The sequence below is a fragment of the Peromyscus californicus genome, unplaced genomic scaffold (genome assembly GCF_007827085.1).
Source record: "Peromyscus californicus insignis strain IS unplaced genomic scaffold, ASM782708v3 Scaffold_3__1_contigs__length_106647218, whole genome shotgun sequence".
In the NCBI taxonomy this organism is placed as follows: Eukaryota; Metazoa; Chordata; class Mammalia; order Rodentia; family Cricetidae; genus Peromyscus; species Peromyscus californicus.
Genome location: NW_026294551.1, coordinates 8304607 through 8328348, shown reverse-complemented (window position 1 = coordinate 8328348; position 23742 = coordinate 8304607). Strand labels below are relative to the sequence as shown.

General features: G+C 49.4%; 1 long non-coding RNA gene across 1 annotated transcript; it reads left to right on the top strand.

The window, feature by feature from the left end:
- The first annotated feature begins 1405 nt into the window (after window positions 1-1405).
- Window positions 1406-21943, top strand: LOC128122999 (uncharacterized). Its single transcript, XR_008222551.1, has 3 exons — window positions 1406-2246; window positions 6366-6538; window positions 14684-21943. It is a non-coding gene; the product is annotated as an uncharacterized LOC128122999 (long non-coding RNA).
- Window positions 21944-23742: the final 1799 nt, after the last annotated feature.

The window sequence follows — 23742 nt, the reverse complement described above, 5'->3', positions numbered from 1 at the left end:
CCCTCCTCCTTCCTCAACAAAGATGATGGAGGAGAGCAAGTTTCATTCCACAGAAGGGCATCCGCCTGTCTCCCACATGGAGACGGGATTGAAATAGCTTTTTCAGATCTTCCAGTTAAGCTGTCACCTGTGCCCCCCCCCCAGCTCTCCAAGGAGTCCCCCCAGCAGCAGTTATCTGAGCTCCGGAAGAACAGCTCTATCTCAGGGGTCTTCAGCTGTCTCTGCCACAATAGAGAGGCTCAGGGCCCCGAAGACAGTACACAGCTCCGGAAAGACAGGCTGAAGTGTGCAGGGTGCAGGCGGGGTAGCGAGACTAGGAAACCCCGCTGGGGCCATCCTTCACTGGTCAGCCCTGCCTAGGGGTCCTGTGGGGTCTGGGGCATGTTAAGGATGCAGCTGTCATGGGGCTGGGGCTGAGAGTGATCACAAGATGACATAGCTAAAAAAAGCTTCACTTTGAGGTGGGAAGGTAAATGCCACTTCTGGGCCAGCACCGCTCCCTGGACTGGGAACGAGATAATGAATTATTACCCAAGGAAATGAAACCTCTAATAAATTCAAAAGCAAAGCTGGGGGAGGCTAAACTCCATTTTTACGAAGGAGCTTGTGATTTATAAAGTGTCCGCTCCCTGGGCCTCCTGGGGCTCCATCAACTCTCCCTGTCCCTCCCTGTCTCCCCTGCAGGGAGGCCTCTGCCCCTTGGGGATGTACAGCCCCCCCCCCTGCCCCGACTTCAAAGCCCCCAACTGCCACTTGCCTCTGATGCTCCTTTTACTCTCCCTCGTGTGAACTATTCTCGCCCCAGTGGGAATTTAAAACCCGAACACAGCTGAAATTTGGGCCAATTGGTTTCGAGAGCTCAGTCCCCAAGGATTGGCCACTAGGAAATCTGTCTTCCTTAGGAGTCCATTCCGACCTTTGAGCCAACAAATTACGAGTTGAACCAGTTCAGAATAGGCAATCAGGCTCGGGGTGCAGCGCCGGCTCTGGGCGGGGCGCGGCTCAGGCAGGGGCCGCTAATCCACTTTGTCTGAATCGCAGTCCCAGCCTTCTCCCTGTTTGGGGAAGCTGGCTGGCTACATTTTCCTTCCATGTGTCACCTCTTAATAGCTTTCAAGCTCCATTCTGCAAACACTAGCCCCTCCATCCCTTGCCCAAAGCCATCAGACCCCTGCTGTCCGACCTCATTGCCCGTTTCCGCAGCGACCAGGCTTGTGATGTCATAGGCCTAGGCCGGTGAGTCTTCAGGTGGGAGGGACCACAGCATCAGGTACCCAGGAAGACAGGAGAAACAAAGACCTTGTTTGCATGCCATCAGCCATAGAATAGTGGAAAATGGGGGTGGGGTGGGGGGGTGGCGTGGAGGGATAGAAATGGAGTCTGAGTGGGTCCAAGGTCATTCCACAAGCAAGTTGAGTTAACATTGCTGAGCCCGGCTTTCCCAAACGCCTATGCAGCCTCCACACTACTGTCTGAAGAGCTATAATTTAGAAAGCCACTCGATCCTGGTGGAAAGGATACCAAAGGGTTCTAGGACCCAGTTTTCCCAGTGGGACTCAACCTGTCAATCCACCTTCTAACAGGAGTGTCCCGAAGCCCCCCAGCCCTCAAGGTCTGACTACATCACCCTTTCTGCACCTCTAGGTGGGCCCAGCCATGCCCCTAGATCTAGGGAAAAAAGGCTCCTTTGGGGTTGACAAAACGCCACCTGGGTTCTGTAATGCCAAGTGACTTCCAGAAGTGGGGCTCAGCTGGGACTCAAGGACGGAACACCTCCCCACACTCTGGTTCCGCTAGGTGATGCCTGGTGCATTTTTTTTTTTTTTTAAATATCTGACTCCAAGAGGAAAACACAGTCTCCATTTAGAAACAGAGACGCTGGCAGGCTTTCCCCAGTGTGCAAGCCCCACCGCACTGAGTTTCTGGTAATTTACCTGCGGCCTGAATTATTTAGATGGATTGAGCTCACGTGGACTTCAGGTGTCCCAATTACCTGGGTGATTTGCATGTTTACGAGTGAGGGTGATTGAACGCTAGCTCAAAGCAGATTCCAAATTCAGACTTTGGAATGGAAGCCCTTGAGGTCCTGGCCCCTGCTCCTTTCTACCCCCACCTGCAAGAGGAGAGTCACAAAGAGCAAGCCTGCAGTGAGCAGGCCAGGAACCCATCTCCTAACCAGAGCAGGAGGCATCACCGGGGCTTGGCCAGCCTCAGTTTCTCCTTCTAGTCATGCTGGCAAAGCAAAGGTAAGGATGGCTCCATGGAGAGAAGGGAGGGGGGAAAAAGCTCGAATTGATCATATTGATTGTCCAGATGGAAGGAAAGGAGGGAAAGAGGGTTCCTGCAGACCTGCCAGGAAGCAAAGAGTTAATCCTCTAATCTAGTCTGCCGGGAGCAAGGCGAGGGCTGAAGCTATTTTCAACCCGGAGTGTGCATACAGAATGCTTGATGCTGGCAATGGTTGCACTGGAAAGCTGAGAACATTTGCGAGTGTTCATGGCCAGAACTCCCCGGATGTATAGATCTGCCTCTTGCCAAGATGGCACTCCAAAGGTCACAGGGGCTCCCCCTTATTTTCAGTTAAAGCATCCCCCTCACCCCCACCACACATAGCATGTACTTCTCCGTTCCTTCTCTGTGTCCCTTCCTCCCTCCCTCTCCCTGATCACAGTTCCTACTGGGCTTCATGCAGCACCTGCAAATTCATGATGACCTTTTCAGAGCTGGACCAATTACACTCAAATAAAATGGCTTAAGCACCGGAGAGACGCATGTTTAAATTGTTGTGGTCGAGTGAGTAATCGCCAGCCTTGGGTAAGTGCCAGCACCCGGCCTCTCACTGTTTTCACCTAGAGAAGGCTTCAAACTGTTGGTGCCTGAGCCATACTCCCCAGAGAGTGTGATTTAGTTGGGATTGGAGGCGATGGAATTTATATTTTTGATGTTCTCTCCAGGGGAGGGCTGGTGTGATGGCCAGGGGGAGGGGTAAATGCTTGCTGCACAGTGTGAGGACCTGAGCTGGGATCCCCAGTACCCATGTAAAAAAAGCAAGTGTGGCAATATTCCCAGGGCATGGTGGGGAGAGGGAGGATCCCTGGGGCTTGCTGGCCAGCTAGCCTAGCCAATTTGCAAGCTCTAGGTTTAGTGAGATATCCTGTCTCAAAAACTAAAGTGGAGAACAGAGAAATTAAGGAAGACACCCAGTGTGGCCTCCCCACATGTGCACACCCACCCATACACACACACACGCACACACGCACACACGTGGAGAGGGGCACAGCTTCCACAGGTGATTTAACCATCCACAAAATCTCGATTTAAAAGTTTCAAAGCACTCATCAGTTAAGTCTTCGCACCAAAACTGATCAGGTTTGATATGCTGTTAATGGGATCAAGACACACATTCTATCTGCCAAGTAGGCCACCACCTTGAAACAAAACAGCCATGCGAAATTTTCACATGGGTATGATGGCAACTGGTCCTAACGAGAGTCGGTCTGTGCAAGGGTAACTTGTACCACATCCAGTCTTTTGTGTTCATGGAGGATGTGAGCTGTCCTGCCTGAGCACGCTCCACCTTATTCCCTTGAGCCAGAATCTCTCACTGAGTCAGGGCTAGGCTGGTAGGCAGCCAACAAACCCCATCTATCCTCCTGTCCCTGCCTCCCTCCCAGTGTTGAGAGCACAGGTGCACATGACACCAGGCCCAGCTTTTATATGGGTATTGGGGATTTGAACTCAGTTCCTCATGCTTGCACAACAATCAGCCTTATCCACAGAGCCACCTCTAGCCCCCAAAGTCTTTGCTAAACTGCTGTGTAGTTGAAGGAGGTTGTGGTGGGGAGTAGTGGCTATTTCTTAAATGTCTATGTGCTTGGAAGACTGTGTGGTTTGAATGAGAAATGGCACCCCCCCCTCCCAATAGGGTCAAGTTGTAGCTGGAGTTATCTCCAGTCCCACATGGGCCTGCAGCCACTCAGACCCAAATAAACACACACAGGCTAATATTATTTAAAACTGCTCGGTCATTAGCTCAGGCCTACCACTGACTAGCTCTTACACTTAAACTCAGCCCATTTCTGTTAATCCATATGTTGCCACGTGTGGCTTTACCTGTGTGCCTGTTACATGCTGCTCCCTGGACGGCGGGCTGGCATCTCCTAACTCAGCCTTCCACTTCCCAGAATTCTCCTCTCTTTGTCCTGCCTATACTTCCTGCCTGGCTACTGGCCAGTCAGCATTTTATTTATCAATCAATCATAGCAACACATTCACAGCGTACAGATATCTTCAGCATAAAGTATTTGCACACCTGGTTCCCAGTTGGGGGCGCTGTGCGGGGGAGGTTTAGGGGGTGCAGTAGCCTTTCTTGGCGGAAGTGCGGCACTGGGAAATGGGCTTTGAGGTTATATAGCCCTGCCCTGTTTACACTTTGTCTCTGCTTCATGCTTGTGGTTGAGGACGTGAGTTCTCAGCTTTATGTCCTTGCTACCCAGCCTCCCTGCCATGATGAACTCTGGAAACTTAAGCCAAAATAAACACTTCTACAAGTTGCTTTGGTCATGCTGTTTTATCCCATCAACAGGAAAGTAGGCTGGAATTTTATTTATTCTCTCTGGCCATATGCTACAGGGTATTGTCTACTGAATTTTAGATGGGGAAACTAAGTCTTGAACAGGACAGGTACCTCACTCCAATTTACAAAGCTCGTAGTGGTGAGGGACTGTTTCCCACTAGTTTCATATTTCTTTAAAAAAAATCTTTGGGAAACTTTTATTTATTTATTGTGTGCATGTTTGTGTGTATGTATTTGTGTACATGTGTGTCACAGCATGTGGAGGTCAGAGGACAACTTTATGGAGCCAGTTCTCTCCTTCTGCCATGTAGGTTCTAGGGACAGAACTCGGGCCATCAGGCTTGGTGGCAAGCACCTTTACCCACTGAGCCATCCAGCTGGCCTGAGACTGATATTTCTATGTTTCCTGCAAGCAGAGTCCCTTTATTCTGAACTCTGTAGGACTCTGCATGGTAAACAGCTTTGGGAGAGATGCTGTTGCCCTCTGAACAGAGAGTGGGCAGACTCACTTGTCTGTGATGAAAGACAGAGTCCCTAGGCTCAAGGTTCCGCTTTTGTCCCATTGTGTACACAGGTACTACCAGGCTTTCTTTGTACAGTCTGTGGGAACTGTGGCTGGAGGGACAGGCGCACAGGCGACACCATCTGGATACCACGATGGGGGCGGTAAACTCTCCTTTGTCCTGAGCCTCAAGTGTCTGGTTTCCTGCCAGTGTCTGTGACACAGCTGGACCTCAGCTGCCTTGTGGGCTTAGGAATAGGAACTCATACTCTGCCAGGTTCCTGGTGATGAGTTTGGGTCTGGTGCCTTGATCCTTTTCTTCTAAGCCTGTGTGTTCAGGAGCTGGAGAAGCAGGCGAGGAGACAGCACATATGGCGGAATCCAGACCCTCTGTCAACTCGGCTTTGCCATTACAAGGATGATGGCACTGACGAGTCCCCATCTCCTTTCTGTGAGACAAATAAACAGACTGACTCTGTGCAAGAGTTAGAGAGAGAGAGAGAGAGAGAGAGAGAGAGAGAGAGAGAGAGAGAGAGAGAGAAGCCGTGGGTCTAAGGGGATGCCCTGTTAGCTTCAAAGCTTGGCAATGGCCCCTCTTTACTTGCCCTGGATCCTGCAGAAGGGCCTCTGGATCAGCATAGGCAAAGCTGGCACAGCCTTGCCTTGTCAGCCTGAGGGCACCCACACTGGGGGTGTCAGGACAGGAGCATACCCCCCTTCGCCCACTTACTTTTCAAATGAGAGATTTCACTTCTGGTGTGAATTCTGGTGGCCTGTGTGACCCTTGGACTGGGATCATTTCTCTTTAAAGTTTTGACATTTTTAGAAGCTAGATGGTCAGGGCGGGAGGCCAGCTCAGTGGGTAAAGAGCCCACCGTGCAAGCCTGAGGACCTGAGTTCAGATCCCCAGCCCCCACTAGAAGGGTCAGGTGTGTGGATGTGGATACACCTACAGTCCCACATCTGAGAGGTGAAGACAGGTGCATCGCCAGGGCTTTCTGGTGGGTGGTTTACCCAGGAGTAGAGCTTCAGGTTCAGGGAGAGACTGTCAGGAAAACTAAGATGAACAATGATAGAGCAAGATGCCTGATGTCTACCTCTGCTTTCCACACACACGAGCAAGATGAGCATACCCACACATGTGCACACAAATGTATACGCACAAATGGATGACCATGGGCCAGGCCTCTCGGTATCTTCAAAAGTTAGTTTTAGCAACCTTCTTTTTTAAATTTTTATTTTGTTTTAATTATGTGTACGTATGTGGATTTGTGTACATGAGTGCAGGTGTCCAAGAAGGCCAAAAGAAGGTGTCAGATCCCTTGGAGCTGGAGTTACAGGCTGCCTGGAATGGGTGCTAAGAACCGAATTCAGGTCCTCTGCAAGAGCTGTACCTGCTCTTAACCAGGGAGCCACCTATCCAGCCCTTACCACTACTCTTAAACCAACCGAGGTCCCAGGTAAGCCTCATTGGGAGAGGGAGGCTTGCTTTGCCTCTAATTACCCTCCCAGCTAATGAATGAGCATCTCATATGCAATGGTGATTTCTAGTAGCGGGTTCTGTGTAATTTTCAGCTGTTAATTATCATTATTAAGAATTATTAAAAGTAAGGACCCTGAATGTTCCAGGAACATTTCAATTGCTTTCTAGAGTCATTTGGAGTCTATTCAATAATCTTAGAGTGAAAGGATGATTACCTCAAGAAGCTGATGCTTCAAGGGGGTAAATGTCTTGTCATTGGGGCCAGGAAGTGGCAGAGGTGGGAATCCACATCACAACTGTATAACTCAGAGCTGAGAGTTTTGTTCTTTTTTGTTTGTTTGTTTTTTTGAGACAGGGTTTCTCTGTGTAGTTTTGGTGCCTGTCCTGGATCTCACTCTGTAGACCAGGCTGGCCTCAAACTCACAGAGATCCGCCTGCCTCTGCCTCCCGAGTGCTGGGATTAAAGGCATGCACCACTACCGCCCGGCCGAGAGTTTCATTCTTTATGACTTATTTTATTTTCAATTATGTGCATGTGTGTGTATTTGTGTGTGTGGGGGGGTATGTACACATGAGTGCAGGTGCCTGTGGAGACCAGAAGAGGGCATTAGGTCCCCTGAAGGTAGAGTTTCACTGAATCTCCTGGAGCTAGAGTTGTAGGCAATTGTTAACCACCTGACGTGGATGCTTCAAACCGCAGTAAGCACTCTTAACTCCTGAGCCATCTCTTTAGCCCCCAAACTGAGATCTTCTGTATCCAGCTGCCTCTTTTTACTTTGAGATATTTTTGAGGCAGGGTCTCACACAACCTGAGCTGGCCTCAGATTTCCTATGTAGCTGAGGATAACCCTGACTTCCTGATTCTCTTGCCTCAACTCCCAAGTCCTGGGATAACAGTCACACACATCTACCTCTTTTTTTTGTTGTTGTTGTTTTAAAGAAATTGTTATTTTTATTTATGTGTGTGTGCATGCAATGTGTGTTCAGGTGAGGCCAGAAGAAGGTGTCATATCTTCTGGAGCTGGAGTTACAGGTGTTTGTGAGCCAACTGATGTTGATGCTAGAAACCAAATTCAGACCTTCTGGAAGAGCAGCAAAGGCTATTAACCACTGAACCATCTCTCTAGTTCCTAAATACTTCTTTAAAAAGAGCTATATTGTGATAGAACATACACACTATGCAATTGGCCCACTGGAGCAGGGGAGAGCTCAGTAGGCAAGGTGCGTGTTGTGCACACATGTGGTCTAAATTCACTCCCCAGAGCCCGGGTGAAGACTCCAGATGTGGCGTACACTTGTAATCGCAGCACTGGGGAGGTCACTAGGGTAGCCAACTACCCTAGTCTCATAAGAGAGTTGCAGGCCAACAAGAGAACTTGCATCAGAAAACAAGGTGGCTGGCTCCTGAGAAATGGCACCCAAGGTTGAGGGAGCTGGTCACATGGCATCCATGATTAGGATCAGAGGACAAATGTACACACATTAGTGTTCAGCTCCCTTTCCCCACTTTATACAGTCCAGGATCTCCTGCCCAGGGGGACAGCCCTACCCACAGTTAAGATAATTAATGTAATAGAGATAGTTCTCCCACAGGCATGCCCAGAAGCCTATTGCCACACACACATGTGCATGCATGTGCGTGTATGCACACAGACACACACACACGCACATGCTAATTCTCCCATTAAAGGATACCATGCCATGGTGTTTGGGGTATATTCTCAGATATGGACAGATATCATCACCAAGGTCAATTTTAGACTATTTTGATCATGCCCCCAAAGAAACTCTGCATTTTCTGTAGTGAGAACCCTCTACCCTGCAGCCATATTATATCAATCTCTAAAGTAGCTAGGGGTGCCTCAAATGTTGTAATATATTTATATCATGTACCAAGCCATTATTGCCTCTTCAGGTTATGAGTTGTCCAAAAAGCCCCATGCCTTTTCTCCGGCATTGCCCCGGGGTGGGTTTTCTCCCCTACCTCTGGAAAGCACCCCAGAAAGAATCAGGAAGAGAATGCCCCTGGTGGGGTGAGAAAAGTGGGGCCCTCAGAAATTTTCCTGTAGCCTGAACTCAAGCCTTGCATCCAAGGGCACAGAAGACAACCCCCCCATCTTCTCCAGACCCAGCTGGGCCCCTGCAAAAGCCCCTCATTAGTCTCCTAATGAGAGCTAGCTCCTTGGGGGAGGTGGCTTTACCTGAGCATGGCCTTAGGGGCAGCAGATTTGACCATGAGCTTGGTGTACGTGTGTGTGTGTGTGTGTGTGTGTGTGTGTGTGTGTGTGTGTGTGTGTGTGTGTGTGTGTCATCCTGGGTCCCAAAAACTGGCCACAAAGGACCCAGGTGCTTATGTAGCATGTTGGCAATACCAAAGCTATTCTAAAGAAATGAATTTATAGCCTTCCCTTTGGCTACAGGACACTTGTACTTTGGTTAGAAGAAAGAGGGACTGTGGTGGGGAGGGGTGGCCTCAGGAAAGGGTACAAAGAAGGGTTAGAGCTGCCCCCCTGGGGGGGAGGGCACTACTAGGGAAACTCTGGAACAGGCTGTGCTTGCCCTGCCTGGAGGTGTCTAGACAACGGCCCATGGGAGACTCTGGTACAGGGCTGCCTGGGAACAGGCTAACTTCCCAGCTCTTCCTGTGGATGGAGCAGCCTGCCAGTTTGGGGAAAACCCTCCAGCTGGCTGAGTAGTGTAGATCTTGGTGGCTAGAGGCTGGTCAGGTCTTGTCCATGGAGCCTGGAGGTGGTGGAGGTGGGGCTCAACGGTCACATCTGTGTAGCAAGCTTTCTTTTGGGCCACCAATCAGATCCCAAATAAAGACACAGAGACTTATTATTAGTTATGAATGCTCAGCCTTGTCTTATGCTTGTCCCACTAGCTCTTATAACTTAAATTAACCTGTTTCTCTTCATCTACATTTTGTCTCGGGCTTTTTACCTTTCTTTCATTCTGTGTGTCCTGCTTTTCCTGCTCTTCTCTGTGTCTGGCTGCCTGGCAGCTGCCTGGATGACTGTCCCCAGATGTCTCCCTCTCTTTGTCCCTAGTTCTCTTGAGCCTAGAGTCCTCCTCCTATTTATTCTCTGTCCGCCAGCCCCTCCTGTCCCTCTACTGCCTAGCTATTGGCCATTCAGCTTTTTATTAGACCAATCAGATGTATTAGGCAAGGTAAAACAGCAACACATCTTTACATAATTAAACAAATGTGGCATAAACAAATGTAGTTATAGTTAAAGTAATATTCCATAGCATAAACAAATGTAACACATCTTTACATCGTTAAAGTAATATTCAACAACACATCTGTATGGCCCAAAACTTAGATTTTCTATGCCCAACTGCCTTTTTTCATTTTTCATTTCAGTTTTGATTTAAAAAAACAAAAAAACAGGGTCTTGCATAGCCCAGGCTGGACTGCAACTCCCTGTGTAGCTGAGGGTGGGGTCTGAGGGGTATGGACAGGCACCCACAGCACCTGCTACAGCCTAGTGCCATTCAACTCTTGGCCATCCAGTGGGGCGGGAGGAACCTGGTTAGAAGCCCTTGGAGCTCTGCTTTTGCTGTCTGAGAATGCTCACAGTGCAGAGGGGCAGCAGGGAGGTGATTATATGAGGTTTAAAGACAATCATTGGTATAGTCCTGTCCCTTACTGCCAAAACCAGAGAACATCTGAGCAGGTATTAGTCTACAGGATCGCTGGGGGGCGGGGGGGCACCTTACTCCAGGAGAGAGGGAGAGTAAGTTCCATCCCTAGGGGAACACAGGGAGTGACCTCAGATTTCTAAAGCTTATCAGAACTTCTACTTTCCAAGCTGCAGGCTGGCATCAACTCCCACCACACCTCCCAAGCCAGCCCTGGAAGTTCAGAGCCCACAGGAGGCCTGGCTGGCCCTTGAGGGCTTCACTCCTCCTGCATGCGAGGACCTTTCCTAAGCCCATCTTCTCTGTATTGCTACTTAACAGCATAGCCACTGATTCACAATCCTACACATTCATGTGTTTGTCTTCTGTGGGTCTGTGACGAGACAAGTGACAGGAGCTGGTAACCCCTCTTGTCTTCCTTTGATGAGGCCTAGCTCCTGAGCATGCACCCCCAACAGTACCCCCAACACTATGGCTTCATGTGTAGGGGGTTATATCTCAGTTACAACCATCAGCTAGCTGCAGTACCCTTAGGAGAGGGGATGGAGGCTTGCTCCTGGCTGTGTCTTCATACACTAGCACTCAGACATCTATGGGTGATGCATGGATATTCCAAGGTGGAAACTTGTATATACTTATTATTAGTGTGTATGTAGTGTATGTAGGGCACATGCTCCCTGGCATACTTGTGGAGATCAGAGGACAGCTTTCAGGAGCTGGTTCTCTCCTTCCATCTTATTGAGGTAAGACCAACTTGCTGTTTCTGCTGCACTGTATACTTCAACCTAGCTGGCCCATGACCTTCCTGTTTCAGCCTCCTAGCTCCCAGCAGAAGCAGTGTGATTACAGATGCATCCCATCACATTCCACTTTTTACCTGGGCTCTGGGGATCAAGCTTGGGTCATCAGGCTTGTACAGCAAAGGCCTTACCTCTGAGCCATCCTGATGGCTGGCCTGTACATGCTTGTAAGGGTATTTGTGCACCCATGTCTGTGTCTATTCTGTGTGTATCTTCCCTCGACCCCGTGTGTGTATGTGAGAGAGACAGACAGACAGAGAGACAGACGAGAAAGTCCTTAACAAGCACAAGCCTCTTTTCACAGCATTTCAGGAGAAGGAGGATGTTGCTTCCTGAGACCTGACTCCATAAGCCAATCTGCATCTTCCCACAGCTCCTCAGATTTTCAAATATTTATACTCCTATATTTAAAATCTGTGAAATCTCCCTCTCCTCTCCTCATACCTTATGTGCTTGTGAGCTCTCTGTTATATGCCCCCTCTCCATCTCACTCCCTCTTTGTCTCTAGATATGTGTGTGTGTGTGTGTGTGTGTGTGTGTGTGTGTGTGTGTGTGTGTGTACATGTACGCACATGCACGCGAACACACACACGCGAACACACACAGGAACACACACACACACACACACACACACACACACACACGGCTAAAGAAACTAAAAGGGGGGCATATTTTGTACTTCTAAGTTGGTCACAGGAAGGGACACACCATCACCCTGACACATCCAGCCAGGGAGGGGCACAGAGACTCCAGCTCTGTCTATGAGCTCTGACTGCTCTTGTGGAGAAAGTCTGCCCTTCATGAGGGGTTCCCCGGGCTGCCACCAAGCTGCACAGAAGGAGAACTAATTGGTGTTTGCCCAGGGCTTGGAGAGTAGCTCTGAGAAAACATCACTCACCTGGGTTGCTGGTAGATTAGGGGTCTTATCTCCTGGAGTTATGATATCGCAGAAGCCGCCTGAGGGGCAGAGGATCCCCCCTCCCCCCTGACACAATCTGTGTACGATCTCCATAGAGCCCACTCTATAGCTGAGCCCCTGCACCACCCAACTTCCCAAAAAGAAAGACCTTGAAGGGGCCAGGGAGAGAGTTCAGTCAGTAAAGAGCCTGCCGCCGAAGCATGAGGACCCAATTCCAGACCCCCAGCGCAAGCAGCAGTGTGGACTTGTAACCCCAGCACCGTGAGAGTCAGGGGTCAGGAAGACAAGCAGACCACTGGAGCTCATTGGCCAGCAAAGCTTAGTTGAACCAGTAAGCCCCAGGTTCAGTGACAGATCCTGACTTAAAATAAATAGTAAAGAGCAACAGAAGAAGACATCTGACATTGACTTCTGACCTCCACACACCTACACATGTACCTGCATACCCACGTGAACTCACATATACACACACACGGGGCGGGGGGGGCACCCTGTAACCGTTACCTGTGCTGAGACCCCTCTCCTTTGCAGGCTGGGCCATCTCTCCTCTTCAGCCAGAGCACTTTCCCTGTCAAGTCCAGGAAGGACCCCATCCCAGCTTCCAAGGCTCTGGGTGGGGTGGGGGTGGGGTCTTACTCTGTAGAATCATTGCCACTCTTGTGCCCAGCTGCCCTAGACCAGCATGTGGAAGGTGCAGAAAATGCCCCTACCAACACAAAGGGAGTGCCAACAGAGCTGGAACAGACCTGCTTGAGTCAGAACGTACTTGACAGTGGCAGGAAGAGTCTTGAAAAATGGGAGTTGAAAGGCACAGAGGCAGTGATGGGCACAGGCTGGGTGGCCTTTATCTGAAGCACTGAGGCCAGAAGATTTGAGATTCCCTTTTTAAACTTTTGGATTATTTGGATTTCCATAATGAAACATCTTAGGGATGGGATCCAACTCAAAAAAACAGGAATTTTTTTTTCTCTGCTTCCTAGACATGCACATCACCAAATGATAACTTTGTGATGTGTTTCACACACCTTCATTTTAGCTATAAGCTGCCACATGAGATCGGGGTGAGGTTTTTCATTTGCAATGTCTTGTAGGCACTGAAAGCACATTGATTTTTCCTACCTCTTCTTAGAAAAATACCCTTGTTTATTTATATGTGGGAGGGGTGTGTGCTTGCCATGGTGGTGTGCGCATGTGCAGGTCAGAGGACAGCTTATTAGAGTCAGCTCTTCCCTTCCACCATGTGGGTCCCAGGGATCAAACTCAGCACTTCGGCAGCAAGCTCCTTTACCTGCTGGGTCACCTCTCCACAGATCACCCTCTCCTAATACTTCAGTGAAGATAGCATTATGTCTATTTTACTCTAGACCAACGGTTCTCAACCTTCCTAATGCTTCAACCCTTTAATACAATTCCTCAAACTGTGGTGGCCTCCAATTGTAAAATTATTTTTGTTGCTACTTCATAACTGTAATTTTGCTACTGTTACGAACAGTAATGTCAATATCTGTGTTTCCTGATGGTCTTAGGTGACCCCTATGAAAGGGCCATTCGATTCCCAAGAGAGTTGTGACCCATAGGTTGGGAACCACTGTTCTAGAGAGAACTGAGATGCAGAAAGAATGAGTAACTTGTCCAGGGACCCATAGAGTAGGGCAGTCTGCCCAAGGATGTCCAACTCTAACACTGGGGCTCCCAGCCATGGTGTGTGAATTTATTGAGCCGTTTTATATAAGTATATCAAAAGAAGAAAAAGTTCTGCTGGGGTGTAGCTCTGTTGGTAGGGGGCTTGCCTGGCATCCCCAAAAACAGGGAATAGAAAGTCTTTCAAGAGGCAAGCCATGAAGACAGGAATGAATGAAGGTGGCATGAGTCCTACTTGTCTCCACACCTCTTCCTACTGTTCCCTCTACTCCTTAAGTGGCCTGAATAGAGCCTATCCACAGCCTCCTACTCTCCGTGGTTTCCCAGGGCTGAAAAGGAAGAAGTGAGACCAGGCAGTCACACCCCGGGAGCTGTCCTGTATGATCACCTTGGGGTGTTCCAACCAACAGCACCAGCCACTTCCTACAATGGACCCTTTGGGTAGTATTGCATTCCCTCTCCTGGTCTCTGGGGATCAGAGGACATGTGTCTTAACTAGAGCTACCAAGGAAAGGGCATGTCTGTGGGGACATTTTCTTGATTAACAATTGATGTGGGAGGGTCCAGGCCACTGCAGGTTGTGTCACCCCTGGTCAGGTGGTCCTGGGCTATATAAGAAAGGATGTTGAGCAAGCCATGGGGAGCAAACCCTTAAGTGACCTCCAGGGTCTTTGTTTCACTTTCTGCCCCCAGGATCCTGCCTTGAGTTCTCACCCTGTCTTCCCTTGAAGAGGGACTGTAGTCTGTAAGCCAAATAAGCAGTTTCCTGGCCCAAGTTCCTTTTGATCAGTGTTTTATCATGGCACCAGGAAATCAAATGAATACAGGATGTAACAATTCAACAGATCCTGCCCCATCATCCCTGATGGGATTTTATATGGCACTGTGCCAGCCTGTTGGCCCTCATTATTACTAGTCCATGAGTAAAGACAGGAATTTTTGCTCTTCCATCTTACAATGTCTATTTACTATTTTCTTGGAAACTGCATATCGAATAGCTTGCTTCACATACTCTAAACATGGGTTTCTCAAACCAGTAATTGTCCCTGAGGGGCAGATGGGAAGTCAGTAGTTTATTCTACAATTCTTGACTTTGACATCCTTTTTTCATTTCCAGGAACAATCTGACAGAGAGAGCCTCAGATGGGCTGCAGCTGTTCCTGACCCGATGACTTCTGGCTTCACGGAAGGAGTTGTTTATCGCCCAAGAGTTATGAACATATCCTAGGCGGCTGGAAGATGCTTTAAACATCGTGCACAGTGTGAATGGCCACCCCGAGGATCTGTTGATAATTCTGAGCCAAGGTCAAACCAGGTTGTGTTTTGACCTCTTCCTTTTGAATATATATTTTAATGACTTGAAATGCCTTTTGGATCATCTACACAGCTCTGTTTTGATCGGAAAAAAAAAAAAAGAAGAAATATCAGTAGGCTCCTTTTTGTGGAGCCACCACTTAAATGTCACAGAAAAGCAAGGGGGCATTGGATCTGATCCTCAGTAACTCCAAAAGGCAACCTTAGGAATTGCTTCTATAAAAAAGAGCAGCTTGTTTGAGGGTGTATCCCCCCACCAGCCCCGGGAAGATCCTCCTCATATGTCCCTTCCATGTGATTTTTGGTTTGTGACAGCACCCCTCTCCCCTCTTCCTCTGGCTCGTGCCTTCTGTTTGGTGGCTCACATTCCTGGTGATTTTGACCAGCCCTACTGCCCCATGCTAGGTGGTAGTAACCTTTGTGTGCTATTGAAATCACTTGTTGAACACCAACTTTCCCCACCAGACTATCATTTTGACATGAGCAAGATGCACTCCTGTCTCTCCCCTGGGTATAAGCCCTGTGCCTAGCGCACGGCCTGCCGTGGAATAGCCACCTGTCAAATATTTATGGGATGAACATAGCTACAGACCTCCGCCGCTCTGTGAAATGCACAAAGGCTGCTAATCAGAAGTAAGCAGAAATGCAGAAGGAAAGATGAACAGGCCAAAGGGGTAGGAAGCAAGCACCAGCTGGCTGAAAAGACAAAGGGGCTGGGTTTTCTCATCCTTGGAACAGGAGCGAGCAGGGCAGCAGGATACTGCTGGATTCTGGGCACTCCCATTCACCCAGCAACCTGACCTGACAGGCAGGCTCCCAAGTTGGGCTGGCTGTCCCTACTTTACAGATGTGAGGACTGAAGCTTGCTTGAGGTGTCCAAATGGCTGACATCCATAAAGTCCATATGCAGCTGGAAGAAGTTTGCACCCAAGAGCACGCACGGAGCATCCAAGCTGAAAGGCGTAGCAGAATAGGCAAGGACAGACTGATCCAACCTCTGCCGCTCACTCCCAGAGGGACCAGCCTACCTGCCCCAAGATCATAAATGAGCTTCTGCTCACAGCCAGGAAAACAGAGCACCCAGATTGGAACTAAAGGCCAACAGGGTCCAAGTGGGGAAACACCTCTGGCCTCACCTTGACAGTGAGCTGGGGTAGCAGTCAGGGCTCAGAGGGAGGGCTATTCAGTTTCCTTCCTATTCTCAAGCCTTCATCCATGCCTTTCCAGACTTGTAGAGACACCAGCCAGACTGGCTGGGGGCCCAGAGAGGAGGGCACCAGCTGGAGCCGCTTCGACAGCACAGCCAGAGTTGTGCGCAGCAAGGTTGGGGGGGGGGGGGGACTGTCTTTCTTCCCAGCTGTGCAGTTGCTAGGCCAGAGGCTTGCTGTCCCGGGAGGATCCTTCCCATTTGTAATCCCAGTCTCCATGAGCTACACCCAGACATCCCAGCCCAAGGAGAAGGAGGGTGCCATTATGTACCCCTGGTACAGAAGAGCTGTGTTTGCCCTGGCTTGTGTCTCTCGATATGGACCCTTCTGGCGACACTGGCCAAAGGACCTCCCATTCAAAGCCTTTGTTTCCACTCCCATCTGTCCATTATTCAGAACATAACTCCTTATGCATAACTAAAGATGGTAACTAGAAATCAGAGCCTTGGAGAAGTGGCCACCCTGGGAGGGCTTCGCATCCTACAGAGCACCGGCCCCTGGGACCCCTGCCCTGAGTGGATGGGGTAGAATCCTCTCCCAGGCTTTAAATCGGCACTGTAGCCAACTGTGTTGACACAGGAGGAATAGCAAAGGATTGGGGTAGCTAGAGAGAGCTGCCCTAGAGGGCTCCCACCTGGGCGTCTGGCTTTCGGGTCTGTCACAGATGTGCTTGGGGGAGCGGCTTTCCCTGCATCAGCAGAATGTGTGTCTTGGCTCTTGCCTGTTTCACTGGGGGGTGACCGCTCTTCTTCCTCCGGCCCTTTGTCAACTGCAATGCAGCCACTGTTTCTGTCTCAAAGCGGACAGAGCAGTAAACTGGAGAGAGTGAAAAGATCCACACTTGTCAGAATGTCTTGATGGGGCACGTGCCACGTGGTGGCTAGAGGTTATGTTGCAGAAGGGACTTCCAGGAGGGGAAATCAGGACACCCAGTCTGCGGCCATGGGTCTTGTCTCTCTGACTCTCCAGTTGACACATCTTTGGCTGAAATCTCAGCTAAGCATGGAGGATGGGCTGCTTCTGGCTTTCTCTTTGTTGTCCAGGATCCTGGAGCAAAGGTCTGACTCAGTGAGAGAGCTCACATTTTCCAGACTTACTGCAGTAGACAGTGGTTAGGGTGAGGGTGAGGGAGAGCTGCATGGTTCACCCGTGCAGAACAGAGAATCACTTGCTCCCTGGGGCCTCACGTGAGAAGGCTAGGCTGCGATGGCCAGCCCCACTGGCTTCCCTGAGGGTCAGTGGTGCCACACCCTGTCTCTCTGAGAGGACTCCATGTCACTGGTCATCCCCCTAAGACCTCAGGCTCATTAAGATGAGAAGGGACACTGGGAAGGCAAGCCAGCTCTGCCACCATCCTTTTGGGACTGGCAATTTCTGCACAGAGAGCCTAGGGGTCAGTAGGTTTGTCCTCAGAGTCTCGGATCTTATGACCATCTGGTTAAACCAACTAGAGAGGAATGGGGCCTCGACCTGCCCTTGCCTTTACCTTTGGTATCTCAGTCCACAGTGACCCATTTCTAGACAGCCAGGAAAAGTCCATGCAATGGCATGGTCTTTATCTCTGAGGAGTTCACAGCCTGGCCATGGGGTGGACTCCATGCACTCAAGAACTAAGACTTGAATCCAGAAACATGCAAGGAGATCTGAGCAGGATACATACATTCTGATTCCTGCTATAGAACATTCTAGAGAAGGCAAGACCATGGAGACAGAAAACAGACCATTGTTCACCAGAAGTTCAGGGAACCGAACCAGGGAGAGAAGGATGAATGGGTGCAGTAAAGGGGGTTTTAGGGCAGTGAAATGCTTCTAGATGGCAGACAGGACACTAGACATTTGCCCAGACACACCACATGTATACCATCAACAGTAACCCTAGTGCAGACTGTGGCTTCGTCTAATGTAACCCATCGCCCTAGTCCTCTTGCCCCACACCACACTAATCAAGACACTCCCAGCAGGAGCAAGTGAGGTGGGAGTGAGGAGGCACATGGGAACTCTCTGTACTGTCAAGTCATTTTCCCCCCTGCAAACTGCTTAAAATCATAGTCTGTTCGCTGCAAGAAAAATGCAAGGTGGAGAAAGAAAGGGAGGATGGACTCACCGTGGGAAGGCTAAGCAGGGAGGGTGGGAATGAGAAGAAAAGTTAGAAACCAACTCTAAGAGGAGCAGGGCTCTTAAAGATGTTCCTCCCACACAGAACCCAAACTCGCATCTGTTTGGACCTGAAAAAGACCTTGTAGGTCAGAGCCCCTCGTAACAGCAGAATGAGAGGGAAGGGAAGAAAGTGTGGGGGTACATTTTAGGGAGTGGAGCCCGTGGCACAGAAGGCACAAACCACAAGTGCAATTAGTCAAAAAAGAACTTGAAATTAAAAAACGATTTCAAGCCGAGGAGGGGAGTACATAAGTTACCGCGTCCCCGAGACATTTATGAATAATACAAATGCCGTGAGGTGCTGGAGCCGGGGAGCACAGTTAATTAATATGTACAGGAGCAGAGATGCTCTCGAAAAACAATGGCGCTGCTTCCCTCTTGCTGGAAGTAAAAATATTTCCAGAAAGACGGACACGTTTATTATTTCCTCGCATAATTACCTTATTGTGGAACGGTTGTAATGGAACACATTAGAGACATTAGAGGCACTGAGCACCTGCCTGCCTACCCTTAATGTGCTTTGGTTCCATGGTGCTGGGCTCGGCAGGTAGGCAGAGGCTGGCGGGGGGCCTGGGGAGACAGCCTTGCCCTTCCCTCCTGCCCTCTGCTTCCCCACCCCCCACCCCCGAAGCCAACACACTCTTCTCAGTCCCCATCCTTCCACAGCTCACTGCCACCCACTCACGGGCATCTCGGGGAGCAGGTGACAGCGCGAGGAGCAGGTGCTGAAGAAGGCTGGACCGAGTGGAAATGACTGTAGAAGTGAGGGAAGTGGAAGTTGTCCCCAGCTGGAGGAAGAAGGATGGGAAGTTGGGAGAGAGATGGCTTCAGCAGCCACCCCCAAAGCAGGACAGCCGGGTCAGGGAGCTGTCTGCCTTTCTGCTGCTCTGGGAATTGGGGAGTGTTCTAGTTTCATTTCTCTTGCTGTGACAAATATCCTGGCAAGAGGCAACCTAGGGGTTATTTTATTGGTGAAATTATTAAGGCCACTCCACGTAGTTAAAAGGAGATTTATTTAATGGCGTAACTTACAAGTTAAGGGATAGGTAGGTCGCGGGGTCTGGGGAAGGTGTATCGCAGTCCAGCCGTGTTCTCTGGAGCTCTGCTTGGCCCACCTTCACTATCCAAGGTCCCGGAACCGAGTGACTGCGCCGACCATCCAGAGCTCAGGTCTCCAGGCGCCTCCCTTGGCCCCGCCTTGTAGGCATGACAGTTGCCGAAGTCTCAATGGGGGTTGGAACTTCCAGATCAAAGCTGGAATGGCTACCCACTACATTATTTGGCTTACAATTCCAGGTTCCAAAAATTCCACGTTAAGGTCCATCATAGCAGGGTAGTTGCCTGGAAGGAGTTTGCAATGCTGGTCACATTGTATCCACAGTCAAGAGCAAAGAGAGAACATAGGCATTTTTGCTGGCTCAGCTAGCTTTCCTCACACCTGCACAGTGTAAGATCCAGCCTGGGGAATGGCACTGCCCACAGTGGATTGGATCAATTAACAACCAAGACAACCATCCCCATAGACATGCCCACAGGCCAGCCTGATCCAGAAAATTCCTCAACTGAGACTCTCTTCCCAGGTGATTCTAGGTTGTAGCAAATTGACAGTTAAAACTATCATAGACAAAAAGGAGAGGGAGAATTCTCGTCTGAGTGACTGGGCCCCAGTATACTCCTTATTCTCACCCAAAACCAAAAATCCCTTTGTTACTATGCGGGTGTCTTTACCTACAAAATGGTACCCAACGTTAGTTTTGGGTGTCAATGTAATGGGACTGAGGGTTGCCTATGGAATTGGTAAGTAGGTATGTGGTAAGGGTTGCTTCTCTCATTGCTATGACAAAAGTAACTTAAGGAAGGTTTTGGGGGCTCACAGTTTGAGACTATAGTCCACCATGGAGGTGACGGGCCACATTGTAGCCACCATTAGAAAGCAGACAGAGATCAACGCAGCTGCTGATCTCAATTCCTCTCCTTACTTAGTTCTAGCCCCCAGCCTCTGGGATGGTGCCGCCCACAGTAAGGGTGCACATTCTCACAAGTGACCCAATCCTTTGTAGACATGTCAGAGGTTTGTCTCTCACTCAATTCTAGATCCTATCAAGTTGACAACATGAACCATCACAAGATGTTTCCACAGATCAGCGCCTAGAGCAGCACAGTGAGCAGGGAGGACCTGTTCTGAATGAGAGCAGGTACTGGCCAACCAGCTGTGGGCACAGACGGACCCGGAAGTGAACAAAGGCGATCTCTCCTCCTCCCATCTGGCCGCACGATCCGTCCTCCTCAAGGGCACTCCTAACATGATTCTAACTCAGTCCTATCGTGATTTTCTCAGCCATGATACAATGTAGGCAGCAGCAGCAGAGGGGTAGGGGGTTCACAGGGCCCTGCACCAATAGGGATACCCAATCTTAACTTTTCAGCCTCCGAAACTGTGGTTTAAATTAACTTCCCTTCTTTCTACCATACTCAGCCTTAAGTATTTGGTCATAGCAACAGAAAGCAAACTACAAGTATTGCCAGCACAGGGCACATTCTGGTCACCTCAGACAAGAGACACACCTAGTTCACCGCATCCCACCCCTTTCCTTTACAGAGGACTACCTACCCCAGTGGGAGAGACCTGATTCACTCTTTCCCAGGAAAAGAGGTACTGACTTCTAGCCTTGCCTCCCTTGCTCCTTTTAATGACTGCACACATTGGAAACCTGATATTGGCAATGAGTGATGCGCCTACCTGAATGCTGTCCTTGGCTTCTTGTCTACCTCTGGCTGTCCCACTCTCCCACCCCCACACACATACCATTTCTTCTCTCTCTCCATCCCCTCTTCAGCTCACCACCTTCAGATGCCCGCAACCTGCAGAAACTTGCTCTGGAGCCTCCTCGGTTCCCATTTTCTAAGCCTTACAGCTCAGTTGTTTAGATAAATTTCACATCTGTTCTTTAAGTCCGTCCAGTTTTTCTTCTGAGTTCTAAGATTTGTGACTCTAGCCATCCACAAGACATATTTATCTGTTAAAAAAAAAAAAAGCCAGGTGGTAGTGACACACGCTTTAATCCCAGCACTCGGGAGACAGAGGCAGGCAAATCTCTGAGTTCAAGGCCAGCCTGGTCTATAAAATGAGTTCCAGGACAGCAAAGGCTACACAGAGAAACCCTATCTCAAAAAATCAGAACACACACACACACACACACACACACACACACACACACACACACACACACACGTGTGTGTGTGTGTCTCAAGAGGAAACCTTCATGTTCTTCCCTACAAGTGCTTCTACTATTTTCTATTTCTGGGCCTGACAACCCCTTCTGCTGTCAACTTGACACAATCCAGAGTCACCTGGGAAGTGAATCTCAATGAGCGATTGTCTAGATCAGATTGGTGGTGGACATGTCTGTGGGGGAATTATCTTGACTGTGTTCATTGATGAGGGAAGGTCCAGCCAACTGTGGAGGGCACCATTCCTTAAGTAGGGATGTGAGACTGCATCAAGGTGAGAGAGAACCAACAGGCACACGTACATTCATTCTTCCTCTGCTCTTGACTGTGGGTGTGACTAGCTACTTCAAACTGCTTTGACATTCCTGCAATGATGGTCTGTAACCTGAAATTGTAAGCTAAATAAACCCTTCCTTAAAATTGCATGTCGGGGTGTTTTATCACAGCCACACAAATGAAACCAGAACACCTTTGCAAATCCAAAAGTCCTTCCCTCCTCTCATATTTATCCAACCACAAAACTGATCACACATCTGAAATATCACAGGACTCACAATTCCACTACCTGGACATTGTCTTCTTCTCCGGAGTAGGTTCATAGAGTAGCCGTCTCTCTATGCATCTTCCCTAGAGAGTGTTCAAGAAGTTGGCACTGGTCTAGTCATAAGTGGGTTGTTCTTCCTTCATCCCATTGTCCATATTGCTGCTGGTCCTCATTAAATCCTGGAGGTCTTTCCCTTGCTTGAAACCCTCCATAACTCCCCAGTTGAGTAGGATGGACTCCCTCTAAACCTTGTAACTCCCTTAAATCTATGTAAAAGGTATCTACTTCATGGATTTTTGCTTTGTATGTATTTTTTGCCTAGAACTCCATTTGTCCACCACCTGGTCAACCTCTATTGTAAACTAAGAATCACTGACGTATAAGGAATTCCCTAAACGTGGAGTCTTCAAATAGTAACAATTTCTTATTATCATGTCCCATGCTCTGGACTTGGCTGGGCTCACTGGGTGGTTCTTCTTAATGGTCTCATTGCAATTAGAGTCTGGGTTTGGAGTCTCCTTGAATGCTTTCTCAACTATACATCCAACTGGGTCAATTCTGTCCATAGACTGACGCTGTGGACTAGGACATCTGCACACAGCCTTCCCATGTGGCTTAGGCTTCCTCCCAACATGGCGGCTTTGTTCCTAGAACAACCATCCAGAAGGACAGACATCAAGAGAAAGCCTGTAACTTTTCCCTCACCTCACCCGGGAGTCCTGCAGCCTTCCTTATCTCATATTTTACTGAGCAAGGTTGCCACTAGGGTCTGCCCAGGGTCATGGGAAAGAACACAGACTTCATCACTCGGAGTGGGTGTGGCAGGGTTTAGAGACAGCACATGACATGGAATAGTGTATAACGCTCCTTTAAGAAAATACAACTCACCACAAGACAGCCCCTCCTCCAGGAGGCCCTGTGTGCCATTGCAGTTTGAAGGTGAGATGTGCTCCCCAGGACCATGTGCTCCCCAGGGCCGTGTGCTCCCCAGGACCATGTGTTCCCCAGGGCCGTGTGCTCCCCAGGACCATGTGTTCCCCAGGGCCATGTGCTCCCCAGGGCCGTGTGCTCCCCAAAACCGTGTGTTTCCTCAGGACCGTGTGTTTCCCCAGGACTGTGTGTTCCCCAGGACGATGTAGCACTTTGGTCTTCAGCTGGGGCGATGGTTTTTGGAAGGTCATGGACCCCGTAAGAGGTGGAACTCACTAGGGAAAGTGGGTCACTCTTGGGGGTGAGCTTGAAGTTTTACAACCCATCATCACTCCCTGCCTAGTCTCTATTTCCTGACTGTGGATGCAATGTGAACGGCTGTGTCGTGGCTTCTGAAGCCACACATTCCTTGCCACAATGGACCATATTCCTTCTTAAACTGTGACTCCAAAGAACTCTTTTCTTCCTCAAATTGCCCTTACAGGCATTTTGTCACAGCAACAGGAACACTGATACAGATGCACCCCTCCTGGACAGGCTAATCCTGTTTCTTTCCTTGCTCCTATTATCCTCCTACTGTATACACTGCTGTTATTCTTTATGCTTTCCTCTGGATCCATGAATGCACACAGTGGGCAGTGCTCATTGTTAGCCAGTTCACAATTGACTGAGAGATGGAAGAAGACCCTGATGTCGCCTGTGCTCTTTACAGAGCAGGTTAGGTACTTCCCGGGATGACCATGCTCAGGAGAGGGTGGCCAGAGGCGCTAGCTGGAGCTGCCTCCCTCCCAG